This window comes from Capsicum annuum, chromosome 12, assembly GCF_002878395.1.
Source record: "Capsicum annuum cultivar UCD-10X-F1 chromosome 12, UCD10Xv1.1, whole genome shotgun sequence".
Taxonomy (NCBI): Eukaryota; Viridiplantae; Streptophyta; class Magnoliopsida; order Solanales; family Solanaceae; genus Capsicum; species Capsicum annuum.
In genome coordinates, this window is record NC_061122.1 from 186,965,440 (window position 1) to 186,982,450 (window position 17,011).

A 17,011-nucleotide genomic window follows, 5' to 3' on the forward strand; every position below is an offset into this window, starting at 1 on the left:
CAATATCTCCCCCCCCAGAACATCCCTCGAGGGGGAATTTTAAAAGGTATAGCTAGTGTTTCTCAGTATTTCCATAGTGATACCATTTGTTTCATGAATGACTATGATATGGGATATAATTCTCACAACCAACCATATGAGTATTTCCATAGCCAACCACAATGAGTATTTTCACAACCAACCACATGAGTATTTCTACAACCAACCACATATGATAAAAGGAACAAGGAGTACAACATATATGAAAGCATCAAGTACAAGTTAGAGAAGATAGAGCAATGTGTAGGTAACAAGTCAAAACAGAATATTCAATTACATCACACACATAATAAAGTAAATACGATAAAGATGATGATGATGTAATGCACGAGGTTGTCACACAACCTTGAGGTCACACATAGTGTCTGAGACCATCGCACAGTCTCTGTATACACTAATGGAGCTAAAGCTACAAGATGCAGGACCCATGGGGGTTAGTCAACCCATATACAATCCATATGTTATATTTATTCCTTGGCATATCTCTCGAGGAGGGTTTTATAAGATGTCACAATATCTCCTCCCCGGCACATCCCTCAAGGAGGGTTTTTAAAAGGTGTTGCCAGTGTTTCTCAGTATTTCTATGGTGGTAGTATTTGTTTCATGAATAAGTATGATATGAGGATATAATACTCACAACCAACCACAATGAGTATTTCCACAACCAACCACAATGAGTATTTCCACAACCAACCACATGAGTATTTCCAACACCAACCAATAAGCCAATCACGTGAGCCAAATATCTACTCATTATTTCCAACCATTCATGAATTTCCACAGGATTCATTTGCCAATAAAGTATGAATAAATCAAAACACACATTTGGTACCACAATATGCTTCTCATCAACAAAACACAATTATTCTCATGTATATAGGCTATCAACATCACATAGGACCTCCTAGGGTCATACATAGCACATAATATACCAAATCCACCACATAATATCACATAGCCCCCCACTGGCTCAACACAATAATATAGCCTATTTCTATGCTTAGTTTCCACACTCTTACCATGTATTGTGTATAAAAATTAACTACCCAACCCAGTCTGAAAGAGCTAAGCCATAACCTACCTCGAATGCTAAAACCGATCTGCTAAACTTTGATCCCAAAGCCCTACTTATCATGAGCGGATCTGAAATCAACAAAAATATCAAAATATAGAATCTACGCATTAAAAGAAAGCCAATGACACCCATATTGCTTATTTTTAAGTCGGGATCAAAACGGACCCCCAAAATAGATTTTCAAAAAACAAGGGCGAAAATTGTACCTTTGTTACAAAGATATGTTCCCCATGTTTTTAAGACTCTATAACTGAAAATCCAAGTGAAAACGAGGTTCGAATTGAAGAAAAATTATTTTTAAGCTCTACCGGGTAAAACCTTCAAAATCCATTTTAAAATCAAGTTATGAAGTTATTTTGAAGATAAAATTGAGGAAAAACTAGTAATTATAGGATTAGGAACATTATTCAAGTGAAAAGGTGTTGAATTGGAGCTTAATTCGAAGAAATATAACTTTGGGCCTTCGGGATAAAATCCCTAATTTCCACTTTCAAATTTGAATTAAAATAAGAACCTAATGTTAAAAATGGAAGTAATTAGTTGAAATGGGTGTAATGGAGCTTATCCAAGCTTAGAAATGGAGAAAGTTGTTCAAAACCACGAAACCCTAAGCTCCAAGTTCAAAATGGTAAAAATGATGAAACATGGTATTTACACTCGGTACTTGCCATCACGGTATCTTGTCTGTCAGGGGTATTTTGATCGCAGAAAAGGGTTCGATCACGACATTCTAGCTATTGGCCCTATCGCGATAGCGACACCATTTCGTGATTATGGGTGCACCAGCTGGGGATTTTGGATCATTCAGAGTCCCTGCAGGCCTTGAGATTCATTCGAAATCCCATGAATGCAAATAAACTATGCTAACCTATCAAACTCGACGCTCTGAACTCAATAAGGATATTAGGTTATGAAAAGAAATTGTTTTCACAAAGTTGGCCCCCGAAATCCAAAATCACAAATTTCCAAACTGAAGGTCGAAATGATATTTAAAAGCAATAAAATCAGACCAACCATGTTACCAACCTAAAACTAACATTTTGGATCTACTGGCGCAATCCATTTTTCCATTCGTCGCACGGATCAAAAGATATCAACTGAAATCAAAGATCAGGCTCTCGAAGCTACCCAAAACCACTATATCATACAAATGGCACCATAATGCATTGGGAATTACACAACTTACCCCTATACCCTAGAAATACCACAATACAACTATGGGGGAGAGGTGGTAAAATAGTCAAATCACACAAAAAATATATTTTCATCAAAAATTAAGGTTGTTACATCATCCTCCACTAACTCATAAGACACATCACCAACAGTTTGAAGAATCTCAAATGGAAAAATATACCGGGGGCTAAGCTTGCCCCTCCTCCCAAACCTCATCATACCCTTTATAGGTGAAACTTAAAGGAAAATATGATCACCAACACCAAATCTCAAGGCACGAAGTCTTCAATCAATATAGCACTTTTTCCTACTCTGAGTCGCCCAAAGTCTATCCTGAATAATTCGAACTCTATCCAAGGACTCACAAAGCAAGTTTGTACCTTGAAGTCTAACCTTAGAAACCTCAAACCAACTCACTGGAGAGCGACAATGCCTACCATAAAAAGCCTCAAAAGGCCATATCGATGCTGGAATGGTAACTATTATCATAAGAAAACTATGCTAAATCCAAAGGTTGCTCCCACTAGCCACTAAAATCCACCACGTACGTGTAGAGCATATCCTACAAAACTTGGATAGTCCACTCTAACTGACCATCAGTCTAGGGGTAAAATGCCATGCTAAGGTCAACACGAGTACCTAACTCATCCTAAAAAATATTCCAAAAGGAAGAAGTGAACACAAAACCTTGATCTAAAATAATAGACACTGGTACACTATGTAGTCGCACAATCTCACGATATAGATATGGGCTAGCCTCTCAGCATCGAAAGAGACCTGCACAGGAATAAAATATGCAGACTTGGTCAATCAATCTACGATAAGGCAAACACTATCAAATCCATGAGAAGTGCGAGTCAACCCGATCATAAACTCTATAGTGATTCATTCCCACTTTTACTCGAGAATGGGTAATCTTTGAAGCAATCCATAGGTCTCAAATGCTTGGCCTTCACCTTCTAGTAACAAAGGCAAAAAGCTATAAAATTTACTACATTCTTCCTCATATCACCCCACCAATAATTCTGCCTTAAAGCATAATACATCTTAGTCACTCCTAGATAGATAGAATACCTAGAACAATGGGCCTCCTCTAAATTCAGTCTAATCTTAACACCCACTCTCGATACATAAACTCGACCTCCAATCCTCGAGACACCATCTGAATAAAGTGAGGCTTCCTTAGCCTCACCACTCAACACTTTATCCCAAATAAATCTCAATCTAACATCATCAAACTAATGAGCTCGAATATGCTTCATCAAAGAAGATCTAGCCTCCATAAATGCAAAAACATGCCCAGGCAGCAAAGTGTCAAGCCTAACTATCTGGTTAGCTAAAGACTAAACTTCTAAGGCCAAAGGCCTCTCCTGGGTAAAAAGATACTCCAAGCTACCCATGTTACTAGAATTCTAGGTTAAGATATTTTTATACACATTATCCATGCCCGGATAATAGAGAATGGTCAAGTCATAATCCTTAAGAAGGTCAAGACAACAGCGCTGTCTCATATTAAGATTTCACTGGGTGAAGAAGTACTGAAGGCTATGATGATTCGAGAAAATCTCAAAATGGACCCCATACAAGTAGTGCCTTCACAAATTCAAAGCAAAAACAACCATGCACAACTCTAAATAATGGGTACGGTAATTCTTCTCATAGGGCTTCAATGGAAGAGAAGCATACGCAATCACCTTAACCTCTTGCATCAACACAACACCTAACCCAACACCTGAAGTATCATAAAAGATAGAAAAGTCCACACTCTCTTTGGGAAAAGTCAAGATAAAAGATGAAGTCAATAAATCCTTAAGCTTTTAGAAGATCGCCTCTGAAGCATCAGACCACTGAAAAGAAATCCTTTTTTGGGTCAAGTTGGTCAATAGAGCTGTAATGGATGAAAATCCCTCAATAAAATGCCGATAATAGCCTGCCAAGCTAATAAAACTCTGAATCTCAATGGGAAAAACAGGTCTAGCCCAATCACGAACCACTGCAATCTTGGTTGGATCAATCACAATACCCTTCTTAGTCACCACATGACCCAAGAAAAAAATAGACTCCAACAAAAAATCACACTTGGAGAACTTGGCATACAACTTCTTATCCCTCAATCTTTGAAGCACAATGCTCCGCATGCTCCGCATGCTCAGTATCACGAATATGAATCAACACTAGTACCACGAATATGATCCAAATAAGATAAACATCCCTTCTCAACTAATCTATGAGCCTGAACATAAGATATAATCCTCTTAGGACCTGAATGAAGCACACCCTTCCAAGCTATGATCGGTACACCCGGTAAAGCTAAAGTCATGGTCTTAACAAAACAATCCAGCATAGCATGAGAAAAATCCAACTAATCCATACTCAAAATAACATCAAAATCAACCATATCTAACACAAACAAATCTACCCAAGTCTCACTCCTAGAGAAAGTCATAACACAAGATCGATACACCCAATCCACTACTAATAAATCTCCAACTGGGGTAGATACATGAATAGGAATGGCAAGAGGCTCACTAATAGAATCGGAACTTAAACAAAAATATACAGACACATAGGAGAAAGTCGACCCGAGATCAAATATTATAGATGCAAATTTGCAACAAACTGGGATGATACATGTGATCACGACATCTGAAGCCACTATCTTAGGTCTGGCTGGTATAGCATAGCACTATCCACGACCACCAACTGGCCAGGTAGCCCCACGACCACCACCATAGGCTCCACTACCTATGCCCCTCACACCTCAGGTAGAACCTCTACTTTTTACAACTAAAATAAGAGTAGCTCTAATCACATGATGGGGATAGTCCTTGGTAAAATGGCTAATATCACACACAATTTGTGGCCTGACTCAATAAGAAAAAGTACAATTAGGCCTGGATAACCACCCTAAACTGCTAGACTAAAAGACCCATTTCCCAAACTCTGTAAGGCAGTTTGCACTAGTCTACTAAAATAATAATAAGAACCTTTAAAATATCTACCTCGAGAAGACTGACCTCTGAACTTACAAAACAATGAACTTTTTTGGTGCCTCCCTAAGATGCTCGTAGAATACCCTTAGCCATCTTAGCATTGTCTACTATACTTTGAAAGGACACTCTAAATACTACTATCTGAGACATAGCCAATTGAAGGAAGACATTCAAGCCTTCAAAAACTTTTGAATCTTCTTAGACTCACTAGATATACTAGGATAAGAATATCTAGACAAGGCATAGAAGCATGCCTTATACTCTGCAATAGTGATGGGGCCTATCTCTAGGCAATCAAACTCATCTCGCATTGAATCCCTCAGAATGTAAGGCATAAATCTCTTTAAAAAGGCATCTACAAACTAATCCTACATTATCTTAGGAGGATCAAAATGTCTGCAACCAACAAGAAACCCCCACCAATCTCTAGTATCATCTCTCAACTAGTAAGTCGACTCAAGAAAACCCAAATTATGCAACTTTTCTCAACAATCAATTAGGAACTCATTGGCATCCCCGACCACAACTCCAATAAATCTAGGGGACCCAATCTCTCGAACCTCTTTTGGTCCTCAGAAGACATAATTGTACTCGCAATAAGAGGATACATTATGAATCTCGTAGGTTGAGGTCCCATCTGAGGAGGTAACATAGATAAAGGCTGAACTCCTAATCTTGAAACACCATACGCAGATGTTGGTGCAAAAATAGGAATAGTAGTCGAGGTCTGAGGAGTACCCAAAACTAAAGTAGGTGCAACTGGAGGGTCCATACTCTGAATTAAAGAGACACTTGGCATAACCAAAGGAGAACCCTCTACGCGGGTCAGCAAACCAACTAACCCTCTTTCAAGATTGGGGCAAATGAATTATGAGGAACTAGAGCTGAACTTGTACCCTCAATATGCTAAACCTTAGGCTCAGGGGAGATCCCCCTATCACTCCTTTTAGATGGGTCTGATCCATAGGTCATCCACTCCTTTGAGTCCATCCATGACTCGAGGCTTGCCCTAAAGGTGAAGGTCTATATCTCTACTCTTGCGGGACCTAGTCAATGCCATCTGCACAAAAAAAAAGTAAAACACAACTCAAATCACAATTTAAAAAAGAAATTCGAATGATAAGGGATAAAAAAATTTTAATAGCCTCTTGAAGATAGATACGACCATATACATACCGATTCGTGAGACTTTTTTGGACATTTTGTTCTTACACTATTAAGACTAATGAACCTAGATCAGAAACTAATTTGTCACGATCCAAAAGTAAGGGTCTTGATTTCACTTATCGTGGCAAACCTTGACAAGTAAGCCTATCTCCCAAACTGATACACAAGGGGGAAAAGACAATAATAACCCAAAGGTAAGGCTTCTAGAATAAAGTCGAACCCTATAATGTCACAAATGCAGAAAAATGAACCAAAATTTTATATATTCCTAAAACCTGGTGTCGATAGCATAAAAACTACTAATCCAATCTGAGAATCCAATACAAGGACAACCAATTAAGATACAACTCTGTCTGTGAAATACATTAAAAACATAGTCTAATATGGATAAGATAGAAGTGAACTTCGGATGCCTTAAATCAACCACTACCTTGAAAGCTCCAATAGTCGCTCAAATAAATCAAGTTGGGGCACACTCAAACTAGGACCTACACTAAAAGGCATAGTAGACGTGAGTATAGTCCACTTGTACATAGTATAAATCATAGGCCAATCGAGCAAAGTAGATAATAAAACATACAAAATACACACAAGAACACGTCACCTGCAATCAGAAAATATCTCACAAAGGTAGCCCACACCACTTGCATTAATAGTTCTATAATATCCATATATAATACGAAAAAGCACCATACAAGAACACAAGTATAAATTTATACTACATATGAAAAAAGAAACAAGGAGAGCAACATATATGAAAGCATCAAGTATAAGTAAGAGAAGATAGAGCAATGTGTAGGTAACAAGTCAAAATAGAATATGCAATCATATCACAAGCATAATAAAGTAGATACAATAAATTTGATGATGACGATGATGATTTAATTCACGAGGTTGTCTCATAACCTCAAGGTTGTCACATAGTCTTTGAGATCGCCACACGGTCTCTTCTTACACTAATGGAGCTAAAGATTCAAGATGCAGGACCTATGGGGGGTTAGTCAACCTATATACAATTCATATATCATATCTCCTTCTTGGCACATCTCTCAAGAAGGGCTTTATAAGATTCCACAATATCTCCTCCCAGGTATATCCTTCAAGGAGGATTTTTAAAGGTGCTGCCAGTATTTCTCAGTATTTCTATAGTGGTACCATGTGTTTCAGAAATGACTATGATATGAGGATGTAATACTTATAACTAACCACAGTGAGTATTTCCACAACCAACCACATGAGTATTTCCATAACCAACCAATATGCCAATCCCATAATCCAAACATCCACTTAATATTTCTAACCATTTATGAATTTTCACATGATTCATATGTTAATAGAGTATGAATACATTACAATAAACATTTGGAACCACAATATGATTTTCATTAATAAAACATATTTATTCCCATGTATATAGGCTATCAACATCACATTGGACCCCATATGACCACACACAGTACATAATATACCAAATCCACCACATAATATCACATATAAGCCTTTAATACCCCAAAAAATCTTCTTCCAGTCTGATCCTTAGAGCGTATTCAGTAAAGCAAAAATCCAAGTCTGAAAGTTTCAAAAGTGTCTTCCCAAGTATGAAATACTTTGAATCGTGTGAAATTTCCCTAATTTCTAATTTTTTTCATGTAGATCATGGAATAAGCTTTCCATCTATACCAAATTCTCCCAAATAGAACACTCGGGTAAAGAGTTAGAGCTATTTTAGTGAGACAGTGTGCCACCTGGCACCTTAGCGCATCGCGAAGCCATCCAAAATGATAATTGTCAAAATCCAGTGAACCTCCGTGATTCCACTGCATCGCTGGATAGTTCCAGTTCTCAACCAAGATGGCAATGCTATTCCCACCGCATCGCGCCATCGTGCAATTTCCCAATTGTCCATTTTCCAGTGAACTAATGGGATTATGGCGCGTCGCGCCAACATGAAAAATCAAGATTTTTCAGTTTAATTCCAAGGAAGAAAAGGGGATTTTCCCAACCCCTATATATATACCCCCCTTTACATGGGATTTGGCCTCATTTTCTCTCTTTTCACTCCAAAAATTAGGGTTTTCCAAAGCCAAATCCTCCATTCTTCTTCAAGCAAAAATCAAGAGAGATCAAGGGAGAAATCAAGGTATCCTTCTAAGAACCTTCAAGAAAAGAGTTTCCCCAGGTATGTAGGTGTTGATTCTTGGCTCCCGTTCATCCAAGAAGTTCAAGTATCCTTTTTCTAAAACTCAAAAATTTTATGTCTATGAGTTATTAATGATGCATGTGAGTTGAAATTGATGTTCCATGTGTTGTTGAGTTTTGATTCATGTTTGTGTACAAGATTTATGAGCTTTCACACTAGTACGTGAAATTTATATGATGTTTGTGATGATCCCTCTTGGAGTTGTCTTCTATATGATGTGCTCATCATATTTGGGTGTAGAAATGATGGAATAAGTGGAGCATTTCCCCCATAGGTTTGATGAAAGCTTAGGTGAAGCATAAAAGAGCCATTATAGTATGTTGAAGATAAAACCCTAAATTGTGAGTTAGTATATGCATGCCTAGTGTTTGATAAAATGCCCGAGTGGATGAATTATTCCATGATAGTGGGAGATCCCTAAATAAGTATGAACCCGTGCATGTCTAGTGTTATTGAAGGACCTTAGTGAACAAGTGGAGATGTGATGGTAGTAAATTCCCCAATTATGTGCTTTTTGATATATGCTAAGCTTTTAATACATGCCAAGTGGTTAGCAAGTAAGTTGAGACATGATAGTATGAAGTTTTCCCCAAATCATACGATGTCCAAATACATGTCAAGACTGATTTAGGTGTGAAGTACTTAAGGTAAGACCTTGTTGAAGGAAGTATAATCTAGTAGTATCTTTCCCTATGCTAGTATATGTTGATGTTTCCTAAATGCTTGACGCGATGCCTTAATGATTGCAAAGGTAAAGGTATGTTATGTTTCCTAAATACTTGAAGAGATGCTTTAATGATAATGATGATGAATGAATGATTATGATGATGAATGAATGGTTGTGATGATGGAGGAATGATTATGCTTTATTTTATGTTATCGAGTCCTGGGGTATTTATACCCGACAACTTAGCTGCTGTCTAGAGCCTATGTCAGTTTTATGATAATTCCAGTCGAGCCATAATTTTCAGAACTCAGTGAACTATAAAACTCTGTATCCTTAGACAATTGTAGAACTTAAGAAAGCTCAGTAATCTCAGTTATCTTTGTATTCTCTGTATGGCTAGTGATCTAGCCTTAGTTCTGTAATCAGCTCAGATCTAATAGTATGCAAGTGTTCAATTCTAATCTCAGAAGTGACCGAATAATCTATTCAAGCTCTATATCGTTAGTCAGATACTGTGATTTAATACCATTTTTTTCAGATACGAAACTAAGTAATCTCAGCATAACTCAGTCAGATCTTTTGATAAACATGATCAATATTAGATTTCAGTTCAGTTATATTCAGTTAAGAATTTAGTCAGAGTCTTTCAATTGGGAGTAGAAACTAGCACCGAGCGAGGGAAGGGATGGTGGCTTCTTCTATTAGAGAGAGACAGGCTGGAGTTATTAGTAGCAATCCCTGACCTCCAAAACTGTGTAGCCAACGTAGGATATAAGAGTCGCCGTCAGGAAAAGGCTGTCACCTCCAGAGAGAGAGTATTTGACTATTATATTACCTTAGGTCGACTGCCTGGTAAGGGTCATCCGCCAAAGAGGATTGACTAGAGAGAGGTCTTTACCCGTGGAATGGTATTGACACCCTTTCAGCTGGGGTTATAGGTTAGACCCCACCTGTGGTAGGTTAGGGCATATCGGTTAAGTAACTACTTCCCACAGTTTCAGTTTCAATATCAATCTTCAAAAATTAGGACTGTCAGATACAATCATCTATCTTTATGAGGAACTCAAATAGTTCCATTGATTCATGGACTATCCCGTCAGATAGGCTTGGTCTCATATACAGTTATTTGATATCATATTCAGAGTTATGCCGCCAGACAAGTTTAATTCACAGTCTCAGATTCTATTGAGTATCCTTGTTGTTAGATTTAGATATATTCATATTTCTTATCATTGATAATAGTTTTTGAAATCATCCATTAGAGAGGTTGATCTCTAATCCTATCAATCAAAAGCAATAAAGATCAGAATTCAGTCCTTGATATAAGTCCATCTAGATCCTCAGTTATCAGTATCAGATGAGTCAGTGATTTAGTATCTCAGTATCAATAGTGAGTTTAGTCTGCGGTAAAGTGGTTTCTGAGTTTCAGTATTTAGAGTTGTAATGATTGTGATTATGGTCTATCCATTTATGTATGTGTATGGGTTCTCGTGCAGCATTATCATGATTGTTCAGTTTAGATATTATGCATTCATGAGCCCTTGCATTTAGCCTTACCCCGTCTATATACTCAGTATATTTCTATACTGATGTATTTGTGCTATGGTGTTTTATTTGGCACCATAGGTTCAGAGGCACAGGACCCAGAGTTTCCTCAACAGTTTAGTCCCAATCAGCAGCAGTAGTCGTAGCAGTGAGTCCTCTTCTTTCGAGGATGAATCTCAGTTTACTATTATGGCATCAGACTTTGTTTATATTTTCAGTAGACGGAGTTAGTTGGGGACCTTTCTCATCAACTCCACAATTCAGACAGTTTAGAGGCTTTTCAGATGGATGTATTAGTATTCAATTTTCAGTTTTGTGTATTCATAGATGTGACTAACCTTATGGCTAGTTTCTACAGTTATTTCAGATATCATATAGTGCACAGGTACAGATATCAGTAAAGGGTTAGGTTGTGGTCCTTTGGGGTCATAAGCACCGTGTGACATCTCAAGATGGGATCTCAGAGCATTACAAAGCCCCTACACAGGCTCAACACAATAAAATAGCCATTTTTCATGTGTAGTTCCACACCCTTAACATGCATTTACTATACAAATTAAGTACCAGCCCTGTCTAAAAGAGTTAAGTCATAACCTATCTCGAATGCCCAAATCGATCCACTACACTTTGATCCTGAAGCCCTAATCCACACGAACAGATCCAAAATCAGCTAAAACATCAAAATATAGAATCTACACATTAAAAAAGCCAACGACACCCATATTATTGAGGTTTAAGTCAAGGTCAAAATGGACCCAAGGAATAGATTTTCAAAAAAGAAGGGCAACAACATAACTTTATTTTAAAAATATATTTCTCATGTTTTTGGAGTTCGCATTTGAAAATCTTAGTAAAATAAGTTAAAAACAAGGTTCAAATCGAAGAAAATCATTTTTAATCTCTATTGGGTTAAACCTTTGAAATCTATTTTAAAATAAATATTTGAAGTATTTTGAAGATAAAATTGATGAAAAACTAGGATTAGGAACATTATGCATGTTAAAAGGTATTGAATTGGGGTTTAATTCAAAGAAATACAATTTTGGGCTTTCAGGGCCAAAATCTCCAATTTCCACTTTCAAATTTGAATTAAAATAAGAATCTAATGTTAGAGATGCAAGAAATTAGTTGTAATGGGTATAATGGAGCTTACCCAAACTTAGAAATGGATAAAGTTGTTCAAAACCATGAAATTCTAAGCTCCAAGTCTAAAAAAATAGTGAAAAATAATGAAACATGGGTATTTATACTCAGTATTTGTGATCACGGTAAACGAGATGTGATCACAGTATCTCATCTATCAGGGGTATAACGATTGTGGGAAAGGGTCACAATCATAATAGTTTGACTATTGGCCCTATTGCGATCGCGCCACCATTTCGCGATTGCGGGTGCACCAACTAGAGATTTTCGATCCCTGTGGTCCCTCGGGATCAATCTGGAATCTTGTGAACACTAAAAAACTATGCTAAACCATCAAATTCAATGCTCCATACTCAATGGAGATATCATTTCAAAAAAATACCATTTTTGCAAAGTTGACCCCCAAAATCTAAAATCACAACTTCACAACAGAGGGTTGAAACAAGATTTAAAAGTCATAAAGCCACACCAACTATGTTACCATCCTAAATTAATGTTTCAGATATGCTAACATAATTCATTTTTCCTTCCGTTGTATGGATCAAAAGATATCAACTGAAATTAAATATACGGCTCTCAAAGTGATTAAAAACCCAATCACACAAATGGCACCAAAATACATTGGGAATTGTGCCAATCATCCTACACTTTAAAAAATACCATAATGAAACTATGGGGAGGGTTAAATAGTCAAATTGCACAAAACGCATATTTCACATATTTTCATAAAAAATTTCGTTTGTTACAATTTTAGATCTTCATCAGTGTTATTTGATCTGGGATAAAATTTCTCTTATGTGTCTGCATATTTTTCTTTGGTTTTTAATTCTATTGGTGAGCCTCTTTCCATATATATCCGTGTATTTACCCTTATAGAAGACTCTTTAGTAGTTAGGCCTGCATATCGGTCGGTTCGATTCAGTTTTGAAGTTTATCGGTTTGACATATTGATTACCGATTTGTAATAAAGCTAAACGATTAAGAACCATTAAGATATCGGCTTATCAGTTATCAGTTATCGGGTTAAACCATTAGCATTTAAAATATTTTCCAAACATAAGCAAATCATAAGTATAACTTGGCACTGCCGCGTTCGACAGTACAAACAGAAAAGTGACATGGTTCTGTCAACCTAGCAACAAAATTGTAAATCTAATGACTATTCTAGGGATGCACCTTTTACCCAAACACTACAGCTAAATATGATTAAGATTACTAAAAGGGATAAAAATGATGGCATAAGGTACATTCAATGATCAAAAGTGGATCATGATACACTTTGTTGGAAACTGTGAATGGAGTACATAACTACAAATACTGAAAGTAAACCTAACAATGATCTGATGTGTTAGGCTCGACTATTATCTATATCTGTTTATCTAACCACAATCTATTTGACCTTATATTTAGCATAGAATTATCAGTGGAGAAATAATTTTGCAGCCACACTTCAAATAATAAAGTTACAATCCAAAGCAGTTTTGCAGGGAAACTAAATAGGCTCAAAATATTAGTCTTATGCCAGTAATTTGTGCATATTATAGACAAAAATGGTTAAGAACAATAGTAGTTCCTCCTGTCCTGCAGATATCCCAGACCCATTAACATTTTGCTATTGCACTTGCAACATCAATAGTATATAGGATATCTTAGATTCTCCTGACCCTCAGCTATACTTGAGAACTAAAAAATTAGATCATGTGACACCATAAAGATCATCTTGTATACATAAAAGAATAATGGAGCTCAAACTTATAAAATTATAACAGATATTTACAGAACTAAAACCTACAATAATAGTAAGGTAAAAAATGAAGAAACAAAAGAAATGAAAGAATCTTCTGCTTCAATCAATCGTCAAACAATAGGTATTGCTTAATCAGATCCAAAAACTAGTAAACTAACAGTTTATTGTGCAAATTCCAGAAATAAGAAAATCAGTGCGCAAAAATCTAGAAAACAGAAATTCAGTGTGCAAATTCCATATAAGCTTTTTTTTTAATCGAAAATTGGACAGAAATTGAAAATGGAGAAGAAGACTTCTAAGAATGACAACGAGGCTTCAAGCAAAGACAAAAATTCTTACCTGTTGAGAGCAAAAGCAATAATTTTCTTTGTTCTCTATAGAATATCAACAAAAATTGAGCTTCAATACTGAGATTTCAGAAAAAATTGAGCAAAAATTCTGAATATTAAGAGAGAAGCCAACAAAAATTCTGAATATTGAGATAGCGTTAAGAGCCTAAGATAGTGTCGAGTGAGGCAGAGCAACCGCAGAGTGAAAATTAAAAGATTTTGATTTTTGGTCTCTAACTCTCTATTCTTTAACCCAAGTCATAAACGACTAAATGAGTAATGGGTGTGGAACGGGTAATGAATGAGTGGGAATTTGGGCTTGGGATCTGGGCCAGTGGAAGTGTAAAATGGGCAATGGGTTAAAGGTGGGAATTATAATTGGGGCCAGACTAGTGTAATTACTGTAGTACCTTTATTGGGTTATCGGGTGGCCCGATAAAAAATTTAGGGAACCCGAGACCCGAACTGACAACCCGTTAACTGATTTTGAAACCGACGCCAACCTGCTAACTAAAAAAACTGACCCGTTAACCCGTTAACTAAATTATCGTCTTGGGTTAACGGTTTGAACCAAAATCTGCACAGCCCTATTAGTAGTAGATCGGGTGAACAGAGCTTATGTTGTGACCTCGCAGGCTGTGATACTTAGGTAGATCTACTTAACCTAGATATGGTAGATTTTAATGTCATCTTGGGTATGTATTGGTTATCCCCCCTATCATGTTATTCTATATTATTATTCTAAGATCATAACTTTAGCTTCACTGGGTGTGCCAAAGATAGCTTGGAAGGGTACGCTCCATTCGGGTACAAAGAGGGTTAAATTTTTTCTACAGTACATTGCTTGGTAGATAGAGGATGTTTGTCTTATTTTGCCTATATTTGTGATACTAGTGTTGATTCACCGTTTTCTATGGATTTTGTTCATATTGTCCATGGGTTCATTGATGTTTTTTCTATGGATTTTCCTGGTATGCCTTTGATTCATGCTATTAATTTTGTTATTGATGTTAAGCCAGGCACTAAGACCGTCTTTATTCCTTATAATAGGATGGAACTAGTAGAGTTAAAGGAGTTACAGAATAATTTATAGGAATTGTTGGATAAAAAGATTTATCTAGCCTAGTGTATCACCCTGGGGTGCACCTATCTTATTTGTGAAGAAAAAAGATTATCGACAATTGAACAAGGTGATACTTAAGAATAAGTATCCTCTTCCTCATATTGATGATTTGTTTGATCAGCTTCAGAGTGCTTTATTGTTTTAGAAGATTGATTTGAGGTATGGGTATCACCAATTGAGGATTAGAGCTTTGGATATTTTAAAGATGACTTTTCAGACTTAATACAGTCATTATAAGTTCTAAGTCATGTCCTTGAATTCAACCAATGCCCCATACGCATTCATGAAGTTGATGAACTAGGTGTTTCAATTATATCTCGACTCTTTTTTAATTATATTTATAGATAGTATCTTAGTTTACTCCAAGAGTGAGGCCCACAAGAGAAGTATTTGTAAATTGTTCTTCAAAGGTTGAGAGATGAGAAATTGCATGCTAAGTTCTCCAAATACGAGTTTTGGTTGGAGTCCATCTCTTTCTTAGGTCATGTTATAACCAAGGATGGTATCATGGTTGATCCATCCAAGATTACGATAGTTTGTGATTGAGCTAGACCTACTTCTCCTATCGAGATTTAGAGTTTAGTTAATTTAGCAGGCTACTATTGATGCTTTATTAAGGGTTTTTTTCAATTATTATGACTTTGTTGCGCAAGTTGAATTAGAAGAAGATTTCCGTTCATTGATCTAATGCTTGTGAGGAGAGATTTCAAAAGCTCAAAGACTTATTGACATTAGCTCCTATTTGAACTTTACCAAAAGAAGGTGTAGGTTTTACCATTTTTGTAATACTTCTGGTATTAGGTTAGGTGTCGTGTTGATGAAGAAGGCTAAGGTGATTGTGTATGGTTCTCGTCAATTAAAGCCTCATGAGAAGAATTACCCTACCCACATTTGGTGTTGTACACAATTATATTTTTCTTGAAATTGTGGAGGCACTATTTATATGGAGTTTGTTGTGAGATATTCTTAAGTCACTATAGCCTTCAGTATTTCATCACCCATCAAGATCTTAATATGAGGCAGCATCATTGTCTTGAGTTGCTTAAGGATTCTGACCTTACTATTCTCAATCATCTGGACCAAGCTAATGTGGCTGTGGATGCCTTGAGCCAAAATTTGACTAGTATAGTTAGCTTGGTGCATCTTTTGACCTAGGAGAAGCGTTTGGCCTTAGAGTTTTAGTCATTTGCTAACCAGGTGGTTTGACTTTATATTTTAACAATTGGATGTATTTTGGAATTTGTGGAGGCTAGATCTTCCTTGATGAAATAGTTCCAATCTTATCAATTTGATGATGTTGGTTTGAGAATGATTTGGGATAAGGTGTTAAGTGTTGAGGCTAAGAAAGCCTCACTTGACTTTGATGGTATTTTGAGATTTGGAGGCCGAGTTTGTGTGTCATGAGTGGATAATTGGGTGAGGTTAATCTTAAAGGAGGCCCATTGTTCTAAATATGCCATTCATTCGAAAGTGATCAAGATGTGTATGATTTGAGATAGTAGTACTGGAGGGGTGGTATGAGGAAGGATATAGAGGACTTTATCGCTCGTTGCCTATATTGTCGGCATGTGAAGATCAAGTATTTAAGGCTTAGTGGTTTGCTTCAGAGGTTACCCATTCTCTAGTGGAAATGGGAATGGATCACTATAGATTTTGTGACTTGGTTGCCTCATGCTTCTTGTGGTACTGACAATGTTTGGATCATTTGTGGATTGATTGACCAAGTCTGCTTATTTCATCCTTATTCAGGTTTCCTTTAGTGCCGAGAGGTTGGCCCGTAGCTATGTTCGTGAGATAGTTCATCTTCATG